The sequence below is a fragment of the Condylostylus longicornis genome, unplaced genomic scaffold (genome assembly GCF_029603195.1).
Source record: "Condylostylus longicornis isolate FDR11 unplaced genomic scaffold, ASM2960319v2 ptg000030l, whole genome shotgun sequence".
Taxonomy (NCBI): domain Eukaryota; kingdom Metazoa; phylum Arthropoda; class Insecta; order Diptera; family Dolichopodidae; genus Condylostylus; species Condylostylus longicornis.
The window spans coordinates 11,148,021-11,166,771 of record NW_026577999.1 but is presented as its reverse complement, the minus strand read 5'-3'; the positions used below and the strand labels follow the sequence as shown (position 1 = coordinate 11,166,771).

Genomic DNA, 18,751 nt, shown 5'->3' with positions numbered 1-18,751 from the left:
TATTATTTTCAATTTCCGAGAATTTAAACCTTAATAATGGTTATTAAGGTTTTGGTGAATATTTAAATATTCACCAAAATATACAAGATAAAATAAAAAGAAAACCGGAAACGGAAATCGTTTACAATCTCCTTATTCTGCAATTATCCACTTGTCAAAATATTCTACATATATATATACATAATACGAGTATACAGAAAGTATAACACTAAAAATAATATTTAATCACAAAATATTTAACTGTTACTTCTTCTATATTATAATATTATACTTAATTATTATTTACATTTAATATCTCGATTTGAAATGTAGTTAGAAAAAAAAAATTAAAATTTTATTCATATTTTATGAAAACCAAAAAGAGAGGAAACAATAAAACTCAAAAAAAAAAAAAAAAAACAGAAACCTTTTTTAATTATTTTTCAAAATTTATACTTTTTTTTTGATTTATAAAGTATATGTGAATTAATATGTGTTTGTATATTTGTATAATGTAGGTGGAAAAGAAAATATGGAAAAAATTTATAAGTTTTATTGCAAAAATATGAAATTTTTAAAAATAAAAAGAAGAGGATGAAAATACCCTTTTATGTTTGATCTCCTCCTATTCACTCCGATTTAATATTTTCTCTTCTCAGTCTCATAATTTTCAACAGTTTTCAACAGTTTTCAACAACTAAACCTTTTTATTCTCATCCTTTGCAAAATTATTCAAAAAAAAAAAATGACAACATTTTTTTACGTTTTCCTTATTGTAAAGTAAACAAAATATATAAAGAATTTATTGACAACAACAACAACAACAAAAAAAACGATAACAAGGAAAATACGATTGTGTCCATTTTCATATACAATTTCGTATTGCTTGCAGTGTTTTATATATTTTTTTAAGTAAATAGTGTGCACCACCACCAATTTACAACAAATAATAAACGTAAACGACGATACAACCTAAATTTTTTTCATTTCTACTAAACGTAATGAAATTGAAGACGGTTTTCATGTTCTCCTCGTTTTTCGTTATTCGAAACTTTCATTTATTTCCTTTTTTCTTTGTGATTTGTTCTCGCTCTCTTAGTCCGCTACTCATTCAAAGTTAAAAAAAAAATATCAAGTTAAATTTTAACTACGATATTTTTTGGGGGAAAAAAAATTTTTTTTTTTTTTTTTTTTTGTAAACTCATAAAATTGTAAAAAAAGAACAAATTCTACAATAATAATAAAGTATAAATAACATAAATTGAAAAGGTTTCCATTTACAGTTTACATTCGAAGGCGTAAAAAAGAAAAAATTTTTTTTTTCTTTTTTGTTAAAAAATTATAATTGAATGAATTTAAACGTTTGAGGTTTTATTCTTATAAAATTGTTTACGGTATTGGGAATTAAGGAGTTTCGGACGTTAACGCAACATATTCCATTAAAATTTTAAATTTGAGAATATTTTTACAGATTGCTTGTTTTGGGAAGATAAATCATCAACTAGCCAGTCGACTTTCTAAATTATAAGATAATATTTTCAAACCTCATAAGCAATAATGATTAAAGAGAAAAACAAGGTAAGAACTAAGTAATTTTTAAAAAATAAGATACAAAATAATTTACAAAAAATATCTAAACATTCTAAAGAAATGAAAATTCAATATCCAATGTTCTTAAATGAGATTTCGTTAAATAATTTTAATCTCAACTGATTATTTTTAAAATTGATAACATGCTGAGGCAAAAATTCTCCCATTAGTCAATCATTAATATTTTTGTCAAAAATTTAGTCAAATTGCGTCTATTCGCCAGATTTATTAAATGGTCAGAAACAATATAACATAGAACCTATCCATATGAATCCATATGAATCATTTAGATCACATGCAAATACAGGTTAATGTTAAAGATGAAATATAAAATAGCAACTGAATTTCAAAGTGATATAACCTTAATACAAGCATATCGTATAAAGTTAAGTTGCAGACGATTATTCTGTATAATTAAATTGATTTTTTAACTTTAATTATTGCTCTCTTTTTGAAAAACTTCCAAAAAAAACATGAACTCTAAAGGAAAAATATCAACTTAATAATATTTTCACAAATCACATAATCAATAAAAAAATTTCTCAACCTTATTGTACATAGTAGTTTTTCTTTCAATATTCACTCAAATAATTAATTTCTCTAATTGCGGTTTCAAATTCTTATGAAGAAGATATGATGAAGAAAACTTTGGTTCTCGGTAAATAAATAAGTTCAACATAAACTTTTATAATTTTCTCTAAACCACGAACAAAATAATTCAGAAAACAAAAAAAAAAATAAAGCACAAATTGAACGCAAAAAAGACAGCAAAAAGTAAATTTTTGAGAAATGAAATGAAAAAAAAAAGAAATCACAAAGAAAAAGTATGGCAAAAGAATAAAATTTTCCCGAAGGACATTTCAAAAATACGAAACTTAAAGAGTGGAAATTATCATTACTGACAACTTTACGTTATTATAAATTTTTCATACATAGTTTTATTAGTTAGTAAGACAAGTATAGTTTTATTTTTCAAATGTCTTTTTGTCATAAATTTATTAATAAGCTCATAAAGTAATCTACTTACTGTAAAATAGAAATTTATAAAATATTTTACTGTAAGATTTTTCGTAACATGCAACAATAAAACCATGACAATTTAACGATCCTAAAAAAAAGAACGCACGCTTACAAAAATTGTTATACAAGTTAATTAATACACAAATAATTATTATACAAGTTATGAAAATGTTGCATACTTTCAGGAGAAATTTTAAAGCAATATTTTCAAAATGGTTTTACTTATTTGAGACAATATTCGTCACAAGGATAATTTTTGAATATGTATTCTTCTACAAAGCAAATTCTACTTTGAATGACCGAATTTGCAGAAGTTTTTTGAGCTGACGGGCAGCCAGAATAAAATCAATAAAGCCGTTTTTCCCAAAATATTTCGAAAATTACATGAAAATTTAGCACAAATTTTTCACTATTAAATTCAAAATACTTTTGAAACGAAAAAGTCATCTGTTATACTATGGTATACATGATTTGGTGTAGTTGTGTCATAATATTGTTATACTTAATTGACATGAATTTTATGTTATTTTTTTTCTCAACTATTCTAAAACAGAAATTTAGAATTAAAACAAAAAATTCCAATTAAGTTAGGAAAAGTTTTACTCTAATTGTATAATTGAATTTTTTTTTTCTAAATCTCTGTCCTTTAATATTTAAAAATATTAATTAAAAAAATAAAATGTTATTTTTTGTGGTTTACAAACTTCTCTATAAAAATGTTGATTATTTAAATTTTTTATTAAATTCAAGGTATATCTAAACTTACATTCACACATGATATATTGTAAAAAGATTAAAAGTGGAATAAGTAATTGGAAAAACCACAACTAGCTTTACGTATGAATTTTTAGGAAAATGTAAAATTTTGAATGACCGCAGCGGTTACGACGCGGGGTGTTTAAGATTATACGATGGCATCAAATTTCGAATATCGAATTTTTCGTGGAAATGCATGTCGCCTTGCTGCAGGAAAGCGTAAATAAAATATTTTTATTACTTTGATTTATGCATGTGTGAACTCGTGTATCACAATTTCAGAACTAAATCACGAACACTTCACACGTATAGTATAAGAATTTAATTTAAACTTTTTTAAATTTTGAAAGAAGGTCGTTTAAACATATCCATAATCTTGTGCAATCATTTCGCTTAAATAAACAAAATGCTTTTATAGTGGAGATTATGTGTTGCACTCATCAAGCATTATACAATTTCCTTTATAATACCTACACTTTTATATAATAAATATATTTTTAATAAACTTACAGATTTATAGTGAGTTAGCTTTTGAGATTATTATTGAATTATTTAGAGCTATTTCATTTTATAAAATTATTTAAATTTAAATTACTATCATCTAGAATTTCATATTCAAATAAAATTCTTTTAAAATAAATTATTCCAGGAAGAAATAATTATTGCAGGAAAAATATAGAATCTTGTCTAAATATTTATTATATTATATAATAATTTTTTGCATTAATCTGTCTTAATAAACTAACAAAATATTTTAATTATGATAAAATATTGTTAAATATTATAAATTTTTCTGCTTGAAGTTGTTCACAGAATTAATTAAAATTGAATAAATAGTTTTAATTTATATTTTTGTTATTTTATGCGTAGTATCTAGCCAACTCCCTAATTAAAGCTATTATACTCATATATGTACGGATAAACTATTTATTTTCTCATACTTTATTATTATTTAAAGTAAGACATTATGGTTTTCAAAATATTAAATTCCAATTATAATAAAAATATTAAATTCCAGAGATTTCTTAAAATCAAAGGAATCCACTTTGTATAGAAAAGAAAAAGTGGAACACGTTCTGCTCATTCAAACGTACAATTCACCTACTTAATCTAATTTTCGAAATAAATTTTCATTTTTCGTGTATAAGCGTATCTCGAAATTAAAAGAGCGAATAATTTATTTATACCACAAAAGAAGAAATTTTGCTTTTGAAAAGAGCACCAAATTTCTTTGTAATAACACCAAAGAAAACCATTAATAATTACCGCAATGGTATAAAATGCAAAAATTAAATATTCAAAAGATTTTAAATTTCAAAATTTGTTTGTTTTAAAAATTAATTATTGTATAGCCTAGATCAAAATCTTTTTTAATTTAGGGGAAATTAAAATATGTTATATAAATGTATATATATACACACATCCATAATATAATGTATATTTTTTGAAAACTTAATTTTTAATCATAACTATACTATAAATATTATTATTTAATTAAATTAAATGAACTTTAACATTTAATGCACAAACAAACTTAAATTTAATATTGAAAAAATTCCATTTACGCGGTTTTATGTACTAGTATCTGTTCTTGTTAATATTTATGTATTAGAATATATTATATATAAAAGCTATATACATATACATAAGTATATAAGTATACTATTGTTCAATAATAAATTAATTTTGGGTTATACGATAATTATAAATTTTATTCAACATGGTATTAAAAATTTCATCTTTCTTTTATTGCTACCCAAATTATTTCGTTGCCCATGGTACATGCACTTTTAATTGTGTTATTAAACACAATTTAAGGGGTTTAAAAGACCTCTAAAATTTTCGAGAGAAGTAGATTTTTTATTCAAGGACTTATTTCTATAAAATTTGCAGATTTGTATTTCAAAAAATAAAAAAATTCAACAAATGAATAAGTAAGAAAAGACAGACGGAAAGAACGAAATTTTATAGAAATCTGTAAAATCGTAATCGTGGTAAAAACGCATAATTTTTAATTAAAAAATTAATTTGAAAAAATTTACTTGATTTATTTTTAATGACACCTTATAGGTAACTACATTTTCCTTTCTATAAACTTCTTATTTAATTTATTTTCTTTGATATTAAAAAGAAGAAATTTACCCATATATAAAATTAATAACACAAAAGTAACTTTAATAAACTGATGACCCGTTATTGTTGTTACTATTCTTTTAATATGTATATAAAATGTTATTAACAAAAAATATACATTAACATATTTATTAAATAATAAAATAATAGAAACTATAATATAATTCTGTATAGATTATAAATATACTATCGTAATTATATTTAACATTGGAATACACAATATAGTCAGGGCCGGATTTACTATGTCAGGAGGCCTAGGCTGATATAATACCTGGAAAATGGGTATAATTTAGGTATAATTCAAAACATTTTATTTTCTTCGAATTCGAGTGTTTTGTAAATATTGAACGAATATTGCCGCAATTTTGCTGGTGAAGTTACAGTGGTTTATAGTAAGAATTATTTCAAAACTATCCCTATTCGTTAATAAATATACGACCGTTAATAAATATACGACATGATTTGGATCCCGAAAAAATTCTTGCTTGTTGTACTTCTCTTTTTCGAATCAAATTGTACTGCGAATTGTTATAATTTTTTATCAAACCAGATAGATATTCCCAGTAGATTATATTAATTATATCATAATTAAGATTCTTTACGAATTGACTACTCTATAAAATATTTTATAATAAAAATCATCATTACCGTGAAATGCTAAATAAAATATTAAACGCATTGAACAAATCTATTTACAATTTCAAATAGAATCAAAAAGGGATTTCTGGTTTTGGAGATCTTCGTGCCAGCAAGAGATTAAGCTACTCCCCAATTATCCTGCGGCACTGACTGTAGCGCATATTTTTGTATATCGATAAACTTGTTCCTAAGAAAATTCGAAATTATTATTTTAATTTGATATTTTTATTCTCTTTTGTTTTCTAAGAAATTCTACCTATATATTTTATATATACATAAAGTGGTATTAGGTATATAATATTATTTAATACTCATTAATTGACCACATACCAACCACGAATACAAACCTTATTCCAATATAAATATCTTTAATTTTGTGCGGTTTCTTGATTTTTTTTTTGTTTCTTATTAGTTCATATAAGAACTGATTTTCTATTAGCCTCTTTCTATAATGAAACTTAAATGTTACCATACTAAATACAATCACATTAACGCATTATATAGACATATATATATACATTCTGGCATATTATATAAAATTCAGGTATAAAGGAAATACCTATTAGTCGTTTTCTTAATTGTTGGTTGCAATATTTATGCGTACATAAAAGTATAATTGTGTATGTATAATAATAAGTATAAAAGTGAAAATTTTCATAATGAACATATAAACAAATATGTTGAGGTTTCCTTTATTTAACTTGTATATTATCGAGAATCTAGTTCATTATGAGCAATTCGTTTCTTTACTATTTTACAAATAAAACTCTTTTGCTTCAACGTCGTTTCAAATTAATAAGATCCAAAATAAATTTTTAAATAAATATTTTGCCATTGAAATTTGTATTATTTTATGTGGTTTATACATATTTACGTATGTCGATTTATTTACTGTAAAAGGAATTCCAAAACGCATTATTTACAAAATCAAGAAAAACAAAGTAAAATTATTCAATTAGCTTCCATAAAGCGACCAAGTATTGATTTCACTATAATTTTCACTATATTAAATATATAATAATAGTTTTCAATAACCTGTCATACTTGTTTTACTAATTGCAGATATCCTGCGGTTAAAGTACCCTTGGCATATGCAATTTTCGTTTACGCATTTATGTTTTATGTCCATTTTTTCGTTTTACATTATTACGCTCCACAAAACGAATTTCACTAAAAAAATCTAACAAATTCTCACATAAAATGAACACTGGAAAGTTTACATTGGTACAGCAATATAAAGTGTACGCGAAAATCGGTACAACCCTATAAATTACGTTTCTTTCTGATATCCACTCCCAAATATATCTTAATGTATTATAATATTTGTGCCTCAGCACACTGTTAACGAGCACGTATATGAATATCCCATATTTGCTTGATTAATTATAAATAAAAAATTCTTCATCTTTTAAAATATTAATATTTAATGAGCACACAAAATAATATACCGAACATTATTACAATAACGATAACAATCTTTGACATTTAGTCAGATAGTAAAAATCAATTATAATAGTTTATTAAAGAGTTTTCAAAATAAATTTTTATGTTTTGAAAATCATTGGTAATAATGATAAATTCCACACATGTACATAGATATAGTTATATGATAAAATAGAAAAGTTAAAAATATTTCGTCTTTAATTAACCAATTGCATAATTTATTAAAAAATTTGTCTTCTCCCTAAGCTAATTATTACAAAAATAAAAAAAAAATGTTATTTATTTTCTTGCAAAAATTCAATTCGAAAATTAATTAAGCGAGTTATTTTTAATGTAGAGAAAATGAAGTGATAGGCACACTGGAATGGTTTAATAATTTTTGGCTGATTACAACTTTTTAATAATAATTATGACAGCAAAATAATTCTTATAATTAAGTATTTTCATCTTACATTCATATACATATATAAAAATTATTTTAACCCTTACTTGTCGCCCGAGGACGTGAATATATCATATGTAAAAGTTCAAAGGTTAAAACCCCAATAATTCTTAAATAATATAAAATAGTGGAGAAATCAGAATTCCATTCGCAATTGTTCTAATTATTTTTGTTCTACGAATTTTAATTGGTCAAGTATCAACATAAATATTGTAGATTGTGGTAAATGTACAGTTATATTATGTTCGAGAACTTTATTATTTCAAAAGTAAATTGCAAAAAGGGTTAAATGATTAACCTAGACACAATTTCTTCAACTACCAAAATTATTTTTCGTCAAAAATTTTATAACCGTAATTTTTGTTAAGCAAATAAATATTTATTTGAAAGTTATAGTCGTTTCACAAAGAAACCTCAAGTCTACGAAAAAAAAAAATTATTTATTTAAAGAAGTTTCGGGAGATTTCTCATTGTTTTTAATTGAAATAAGTACATGTCACTAGGCAGAAACTCAAAAATATTCAATAATTTCCGATATTCTTCAAAGAGTTTCGTTGCGTACCCTGCAGACAAAAAATTTTGGTAGTGTTTTAAAAAGCTTAAATAATTCGGTCTCAATTTTGGTAGAACAATAATATTAAATTTTTATCAAAAAGTAAGTTTAAATCTTTTAGCAGTAGAAATTTTTATAGCAGGCTCTAAATATTTTCACGAGTTACTTCAGTTACATAATGTAAGTTTCGATTATAGAACAACAATAATCGATAAAATACAATTATTCCATGAATAAGAAAAACCCTCAAAGTCTATGATTCGAAAATAACAAAATTTAGTTATTTATATATATATATATATATATATATATATATATTCATAATGCCTTGTTTACATTAAAAAGAACTTTTTATTTTACATAATTTATAGCTTCACTTTATTTAATAAATAGTTAATATAATTAGAAATTTCAAGGATTCCGTATACTCTCGTAAACATAAATATCCTTTAGTTTTATTATATAATAAAATTAAAAGTAAAAAAAAATAAATAACTTTTTCCTTTTCTTTTTCATAAAAGTGAATGTCACGTTAAGTTTTTAGTGAAATATGACTTTAAAAAAAAGAAAGAATTGTGGGGTAAAACTATTTAAAAACTTTCCACCTGAATATTTGAATAATAATTATTGCGTACGTCAAATAAAATTAATATCTTATTTTTACCTGAATAGGTAAAACTTATTCCTAAAAGAAAATAATAATAATGAAGAATAATATGTATTGGTACTTATATAATAGGATTAAGGTTATTTTGATATTACATAAACTCAGGTGCTGTAAAATTTTAGGAAAAGTAGAAAGAGATGATTTCATTTAATTAAGAGAATGCTTTAATGAGAAATTGTTTTTTTTTGTTTTTCAAAGAAAACATTTCATTAACTTATTTGATTTTTATTTTGGTTACCATTCCTTAACTCAAACTGAAATGTGAAAGGAATCATGTGTTTGAATTGAAAGGCGATTGCCTTTTAAATCCACCATACTGCTATTGCGCGAGAGTATCGAAATGGAACACAAAAAAGGAGATTTTATATACAATATTAATTCTCCTTTCGAATATTGCTCTCTATGTGAGAAAATTTGGTAGTTTTGTGTTGCGTCAAACTGGATACTGGTTGCGTAAGGTAAGCGAATATAATATAGGAAGAAACAACGACAATATGCATATTTTCACGATATTGTTACAACAGAGGGACATCATGGTATTGATTGAAGAGTCAATCAGCCTCGGCGCACCTCATTACAAAATCATTAAAAATTAAATTAGTTCAAAATATCAAGATTAGGTTCGAAAAATTTTTACTTATTTTCAGTTTCCGAAAAGCCAGTTAAGTTATATTTATTTAAACACCCTGTTGTTCTATAAGGCTTTTATAAACCTACATTAAATGTGTGTGATTCAAAATGCCTTTATACTTTTTCAATCATAAAAGCAATAAAATATTTCATTATTGTTATTTTTGGAGCAAATGGGACAATAATGAGACTTTAAAAATTTGTTTTTTTTTTGGTTCAAATTTATCACATACACATATAGATTTTATTATTAGTCTTATTTAGCCACCCTTTTGGTTTTCGAGAATTACATTTTCAATATCTTACTCTTAATATAATAAAGCTATAGGAACTTGTCAGACTGCTAAAAGTTTTTGCCTACATAATTGTAATATGACACAAGTATAATAAAAATAAAAAACTTCCTGACACCATAAAAACTTTTTTCTCTTTTTAAAAATATTTTATTTGTTGTTTTGTATAAGAAACAAATAAAGGAGAACTTATCAATGAAATAATTTTCCAAATTAATTTCTTTTTCTAATAATTAATTTAAATGTCTTTTGTTATTTTAAAAGTTTTCTACTTTGTTTCAATTTAATTGTCAATAAATACTTTTTGATTTTAAAAAAAAAAAATTTGTAAGATAATAAGGAATTTGTTTTATTTAATTTTATTATTATTAATTTATTTTTATATTTAAATAAGAAAATCTATTTTAGGTGATATTCTTTTGTTAGCTATGCTGGCATCTGCAATTTTTATTTTGTAACATTATGCTCTTATATTTTATAATAATTCTAGATTGCAAGTACAAAATTTATTTATGCATCTTTTATTCAAAAATAATAAGAATAATTCTCAACAACAAGTAAATTTTAATTGAAAACTTTATTAATTTGAAATTTATTCGGAACTTGTACTACAAGAGGATTGGAGTTGATTTAATTCATCAGTGGTACCATATCAATGCGAACTATTATGGCCGTTTTCAAGCTACAGCCTGTTAGAAAAAAAAGGTACCGAATATTTCCTGTGTATAAATAAACGTTTATAACTTCGTAACCATAAGACATACACGCGATTAAATTCTCTTTATTTTCGGTCTTGCAATCAACTTGAGCTATACATTTCTCGAATGTTTTAAAAACACATTTAATACGTTTTACTGGCGAAATTATGAGAGATAAAGGAAAATTTTATATGGGTTAACTATTAGATTTCATCGTAGCGCATCGAAAACGACAAAAAACAAAGTAAATAATAACAAAAATCATCGAGAAATTTCGAGTTTCCTAAAAATTAAAAAAAAAACACAAATTCTGACTTTGACCAGCTGTATCTCGAAAAATATAGCTCAAATAAAATTGATTATAAGACCAAAAATAAAGAACAATAAATTGTCTGTAAAACAAGCGCCCGATGGATACTCTTTGTCGCATGGTTATAAGAATTTAATTATATGAAGGAAAAATCTAGTAGCCTTTTTCTCAACAGATGTTGCTCGAAAACGAGTACATCTGCAATCCCAACCCATACAATTGATCAAAAAATCATATCTGAAATTATTTATCACTTTATGAGACACACCCTGTATATCAAATATAGCAAATTCTCCAGTAGTTCATACGGTGGAAGTAAACATAATTATATAGGTACGTAAGTAAATGAATCTGAATACTACCGCTAATTGCAATATTCCTATCCTTAAAATTACTTTTTACAAGTTGCATAATAAAATTTATATTAAACAAATAAATTTGATTAAAAACTTTTTCTTCTAAAATTTCAAACTTTTTTGCTTATTATTTTAGAGTGAAAAAAGAAAAACAAAAAACTTTTTATACGAAATTTTAATAAAAGCAATTATCTCTAATGATAATAAATGAATAATGCAAGCTATTGGTTTTAATATTAAAACATGAGTTAAATTAATTTTAAGTTTTTTTATTATTATTATTGAATTTACTCTTTTTCAGAAAAAAAATATTCTATGCATAATATTTTCATGGTATACAAAATAGCAACATTAATTTCTGGGAAATTTTCTCAGAAATTCCTCAGAAAATATTTTAAAGAAAACATTTTACAATAACTTTCAATGCCAAAAGAAACAACATATGTAACTAACATTAAAAATTCACTTATATTTTAAATATTTAAGTTCAATACTAAGTACAACTTAACCATATTGTAGCAATATTGAACAAGTAAAAACGTTTCAGTCGGTTTATACCGACTGAAACTGTAAACTATAAACTATTCGGTATAAACCGACTGAATAATACCCTGTATTTTGGCAATCTGAGTTTAAAAATTAGTGTTTGAAATATTTAGAAATAACTTTGACTGCTAAATGGCAATTACTTGAACCTGTCATACTGATAGAGAAATCACGAATATGATGTCTGACCTATAAGTGGGCACACGACGACCGAGTTTCATGAAACTAACTTTAATATTTTTCCAAATATTCGAAATTAACCTTCGGAGTTGTACAGCAGCTACCCGAACGTGTAAAATCATTCCACCAAAACTTCAGAAATATATCTGACCAAAAATTGGACAACCGACTGCCGAGTTTCATGAATCTAACTTTATTATTTTTTCAAATATTTAAAATTAACTTTCGGACTTGTATGGCAGCTACCCGAACCAGTGCATCCATTCTACTAAAATTTTTAGAATATATGTGAAGTATAATTGGACATATCTTTGCAAAATTTGATATTAATATCTCTATTACTTTTTGAAATATTTAAAAAAAACTCTTTGAGTTGTATGGCAGCTACCAGAACCCGCTGCCAGAATCGGCCCAGTTATAATAGCAGCCGTTGTGAAAGTTTGGTATCGATTGCATTATTCATTTTTGAGTTATCGTGTAATCGGACGGACGGACGGACATGTCTAAATCGACGCAGAATTTTACGCTGAGCAACAATATATATATATATATATATATATGTCCATACCGGAGACAACTTCTTCGAGTGGTTACAAACTTCATACCAAAGTGAATATACCCTTCATGAAGTGCAGGATATAAAAATAAACTAATGTTTAAAATCATGGTTCTAACATTTATACGCTTACAATGCGATCATCGGACTTATACATAAAAACTTTGTTTGCTTACGAACATTTTAATGAAGTAATTGCGCCTAATAATATGTATTATTATTTAGGCGCAAATTAAAACAAAATTTATTTGAAAAATGTATGAAATACGAGAAGCTTGTCCATCGTTGGAAAGTAATTTACATAAAAAAAAATTAATAAAATTTTTTTAAAATTCTATTTACATATTTCAAATAAAGGTGCATGTAGGTTGACATACATCCATATCGCATTCTCATACTATCATGCGGTCAAATCCTTAATTCGGATTAAAGAAATCTATAACTTCTTGGCTATTCTGGAATTTTTGTTTATTTGTAATATGGACATCTTACATTTTTATAAATTATTACGTATATATTTCTATTCACGCAAATTATAACAATATTTATTTTAGATTATCTTGAGATTTATTGAAAAAGTCTAGCAAAAATTTTTGAAAATATTATTCAATGTCATTAGAGATTTATTACAATGTTCATGTATGTAGTTAGGTACATAAAATATAAATTAATCATGTACCATTTATTCTATTTTTTTTTCTTCTTAAATTTAGTTTTTCAATAACAAAAACAATCAATATTTTTATATTATCATGAAAATTGATTGTTTACAAAATATTATTTGCAAAAAGTCCAGCGCCATCAACAGCATTAATATTATTTACAGTCAAAATAATTGGCCAACCTATGAGAGAATGAGTTCGTTTTAAAATGAAATACTCGTATAAGTGTAATAAATAATCAAGACTTACTTATTCATATTTATTTACCACATAGCATGCAACATAGGAAGTCATGTAATGATACCAAATATTTATATGTAAATTTATTTTGGATATGTCATGGATAATCTCCGCCGAAATATTAAAGCAATTACCTAAAAAAGCGATATCATTCCTAACTAAAATAATGAATGCTGTAGTCAAGCTGTTCAAGTTTCCAGCAACTTGGAAAGTAGCTGATACAGTTGTTTGCAGTTATTTTGAAGTTGTTTGAAGAACTACTCCTAAGAAGATATAGCAACCTTTAATTGAAAATGGCAGTTTAATTCCAGCGTATCAGTTCGGGTTCAGAAAGCAACACTCAACGATAGAACATGTTAATCGAATAACGGATATTATTGAAAAAGCTCTAGAAGGAAAATGTACTTGTTCCTCATTGTTTCTTGATGTGGCGCAAAAACCAAATGAAATGAATCCAAATCTTCACACGTCAATTTTACTAACAAAAAAATAGAAACACCTACCCGGGTTTCAATAAATGATGTTACTATTCCACATGAAAATTCAGCCAAATATCTAAGAATGATACTAGATGCAAAATTGAGATCGAAAGAGCATGTCAAGAAAAAGAGGGCTGAACTGGAACTAAACTCTTCGCCCTCCACGCACAACAAAATTTTTGATCTATAATCAAATATTTAAGCCGGTCTGGGCTTACGGTATTCAGATATGGGGTCGTGCAAAACAACTTCATATTCAAACTATTCAAATGTTTCTACCTTACGAAAGTACCCCTGGTACTAAAATACTGATTACCATTAAATTCGTCTTTCAAAACACACCAACAAAGAGATGGCACATTTAGCTGACGATCAAAATTTTGTTAAACGACTCAAACGAGCGAAACCCTTTGAACTGTGTTAAAATAACAACTATTACCTATCAAATATTTCCAACGGAATTTTGGTAGATCATAAGGTTCTTTAAAAACAAAAAAACAAAGTTTTCGGCAAAATTTATATTAATGTCTAATGACTTTAAACAGCGAACGAAGGTTTTGGTGAACTTAAAGTGGCGCAGTATTTCAACCCGCACGCCGGTAAGCGGCCACTGAGTTCTCTGTTAATAATTTCCTCGGATCGAAAAAAAAAAATTCATGATTGACTGAAGTACCTCAAGTATCCGGAACTGGACCTTTCAGCGGGCTGGTTTTACTTTTTTACGAATCTAATGAGAAATAATCAACAAATTTCATTGAAATTTATCATTTTAATTCGGGGTATTGAAGCAACGAATCTACAAGAATTAGTCATCTACTTTAACTGTTACATTATAGCTATCTATGCGTCTGATCTTCATAATCATCTTCGTACCAATACAGTGAAGCAAGATAAATTATGTTCTTTAGATTAATTTTGTTTTCATACATATGTACACAATTATTCTTATTATTATATTGGCAATTTTCAATTTAAACATCTTTAAATTTTTACAAAAATCAATATAATCAATGAGAAAATGTCAAGTGTTTGGACGTTTCCTAATATTTCATAATAGAAATATTACATTTTATTATCATGGATTTTATTTTAAATTAAATTTTAAGTTTTCATCAATCAAATGTCCATTTTGTAAACATAAGTACTTAGAAGTAAACACTGAAGTAAATAAATATGGGTTGCCAAGAAATCATATCGGATTTACTTAAAATAACTTTTACGATTTATTTTTCTTTTTGTTCTTGATGAATTCATCAAATGAATAAAAATCAGATGACCTCAATTATTGTGGGGATTTTACTTTAAGATTTTACTACTTGGACATGTAAATATTAATATATGTGTACGTATGTACGAGTATGTACTTATAGATTTCATTCAACATCTTAGAAAAGAAAATTTACTATGTCTTTTGTTTTAAACCTACCTTATAAATCCCTAGCATATACGCAACTTGGTTTCTAAACTGCTTTATTCAATTTATCTATGTATCTATCAAACTTTTTCTTTCCCCACCACAAGAAATTTTACATTTTTTCTTAAATAATTGAAATTGCTATACTTATATTATGCAAATAAGCAACAGCTATTCGGTCTATTTTAGTTATGCATACCTACTTCCACAAACTTAAAAATTAAAAATATTAAAAGATTGTTACAAAGTTTTTCTTAATTTTTTATAATTTTTTTCCACATTTATATCAAGTTACTGGCAAACTTTCAAAACAATTCAAAACTTATTATTTAAATTTATTGTTATTATGTAGTAAAAATTTAAAACAATTTTAATAAATTTAAAAATAGAATATTTGTAAAGTAATTTTACAACACTTTCTGCTCATGTAGAGATGAAAGAAAATTCCATCATAATTGTAATTCTACTTTGCGTTAATATTTTTAAACATGCATAAAGGTGTATTCGATGGCGAAGTACTCTCTATATACGTTTTATTCTATATTATAAGTTAAAAGCTTAATATAGACTGCATTTATAATCAAATGTTGACTGTATAACAAAATGGATATTACAATGTCGCCAAATGCCGAAAATATGGTCAGAAATGAATTTTCAACAAAATCATTTCAGCCAAAATTAAGATAACGCGTGTACACACACCGATAAATCGACATTTTTCAAATGAAAGTTCAACATATCTCAACATACGAAATTTACCATCACAATACCTTCTTTGTACGATCAGTAAAAATGTCAAATTTTTTTCTAAAATAAATTTATAAAATTTTATAATACCGAAAAAAATTTTGTAACACTATGAATTTAAAAGACAAAATTATTTGCAGACTTCGGCTAGTTTTTTGGGAAGACAAAGAAAATCATTTGACAACCTATTATCTGACGTTTATACTGTCAAAATTTTATAAAACTTCAAACTTTTTTTGGCATAATCATAACAAAAACTTAATATTAAATTAAAAATACTGAAAAAAAAATAAAAAATTTTGAAAAATACCTACCTGTCTTTAAAAATTATTATTTTTTTTTCCAATTTGCATTTAATTTGTGTTTTTTGTACACCTTATTTTATGTTTGTTTGTATGTAGATTTTAGAATAATTATAAAAATCACTTTTCACATTTTCATTCACAGATGAAAGAATCAATTTTTTTCTTTCTTTTTTTAAATATTTAATTTTTTTTTAGTAATTTCTATTCGTTTTTTTTTTAATGAAGAGAAATGGGGCAAAGAGCAACGAGGAGAACGAAGAATAACATGAGTTTAACAGCCAGCTGACAATTTTCTTTTAAATTTTTTTTTTTTTAATTATTTATTTACTTTAAAAAACAAACACAAAAAAAAATGTATTTTTTAAACATTATTAATAATTTTTTTTTTTCTGTGTGAATATTAATGGGAAAATAATTCATCATAAAGCATTTTTTTTTATTTATTTATTTATTCATATTTTTCCTTTCTTTTTTTTTTGTATATTTTTCATTATATTTTTGTACTCATATTTTGAAACACTAAATTTTTATATTTTACAAAAAAAAAAAAATTTCAATATTTTCCATTTGTTATTTTTTGTTTTTTTTTTTTTGAGTTTCTTTTTGTTTGTCTATATGGTTTCACACAATTTGGAATATTTGAAAATTAAATAAGACAAATAAATCAATTAAAGAAATAATTTGATGTGAACAGCATATGACCGACCGACCGCCTTATTGAATTGGTTAATGGCGGAATGATATTGGAAATGTGGAATTAATTTTTAAGTTATTGTTGAGAATTTATTGAAAGCTTTTTATATAAACGTAGTTATTATGGTCATGGTTTAATATAACCTTTGAGTGCACACTTATTTTTTAGGGACGTTGAATGCAAACATGTACCACTTTTGTCTCTTGCCCTTAAATTTGCAAAAAAAGGGCCTAAATTTTTTATTTTTAAATAAGTATGTCTGTATAATAAAAACACTTACAGTTTCTTATATTCTCAAATTTTTTGCCATTCACGCTTGAGAGTTGAAAGTAAACTAATTAGATAATTTACAAACGATTTCATTTTTAAAATATTGCTGGACAAAAGTGGAACATGTGTACACTCAAAAAGTTAATATTGACACGTACAAGTAACAGATAATTGGTGCCAATACCTCAAATCTGCGACGTACTCAAATATTATATAGGGTCTTACATTTTCTCACAAAATATAACTGCCCTGCATAACGCGAAATGCTCAAAAGTTGTTTACAGTAAACGTATTTAATAAAAGTAGTGTACCTAAAGATTTAACATTTCTTAATAAAAACCTACTAATTCTATGCTCAACTATTTTAAATACTATTCATTTAATAAATTATTATTCATCTAATTTCAACATAATACTAAAAGTAATATAATATTTTCTATTATAAAAATTAAATAATTAATATAGAAGTGTAGTATTTAAATTATATAATATTCGCGCGTATAGCAAATGATCATCAAACCTGGGATTATTTCACTTAATTAAAATTTATTAAAATATTTGAAGAGAAAATAAATTGAAAATTAATAATGAAAATTAATAATAAGTAATAATAATTAATTATTCAATATGAATTATTATTTTTTTTTTAAAACATAATTTTAATGAAAAAACTTTTGTTCTTTATTTTTTAAAGCAAAGGGAAATTACTTAAAAATTATTTAATAAGCAGACAGTTTAGATAAACCTACTTTGTTGTGTTCGCTGAATATTTACAGAATCATTATTACTTGTAAGATTGTAACTAAAAATTTTATGTATACATACATACATACTGTTTTTACTCAATAAAATAATATTTTTTAATAATCACATTCTATTCCTTGTGAAAATCAAAAATGCACTGCAATAATGCAGATATGCACTTATCAGTTTAGCAAACAAAAAAAGAAAATAAATTTTTAAGAATGGCTACAAAAATTAGTTTTATCGACAACTACATTAGTGTTGCCAAATGTCTCTGACAAAATAAATTTAAATTTTTACAAATTTAATAGTTAAATATGTACTTAACTATGTTATACTTGCAGAGCTATTAAAATTATCTGAGAAAAAATAACAACAACCTCATACATAATATTTTATATATGC

The 18,751-nt window shown here is 24.8% G+C and overlaps 1 protein-coding gene across 3 annotated transcripts in view; it reads right to left on the bottom strand.

Moving 5' to 3' along the window:
* The window catches only part of LOC129608176 (uncharacterized), a 154,340-nt gene extending 136,439 nt beyond the window's left edge, over positions 1-17,901 (bottom strand). For 2 of the 3 annotated variants that reach the window (XM_055519527.1, XM_055519529.1), the window contains exon 1: positions 16,648-17,901. The gene's annotated coding sequence lies outside the window, so the exon portion shown is untranslated. The remainder of the gene's footprint in view (positions 1-16,647) is intronic. The other variant, XM_055519528.1, reaches the window with a different exon arrangement.
* Positions 17,902-18,751: the final 850 nt, after the last annotated feature.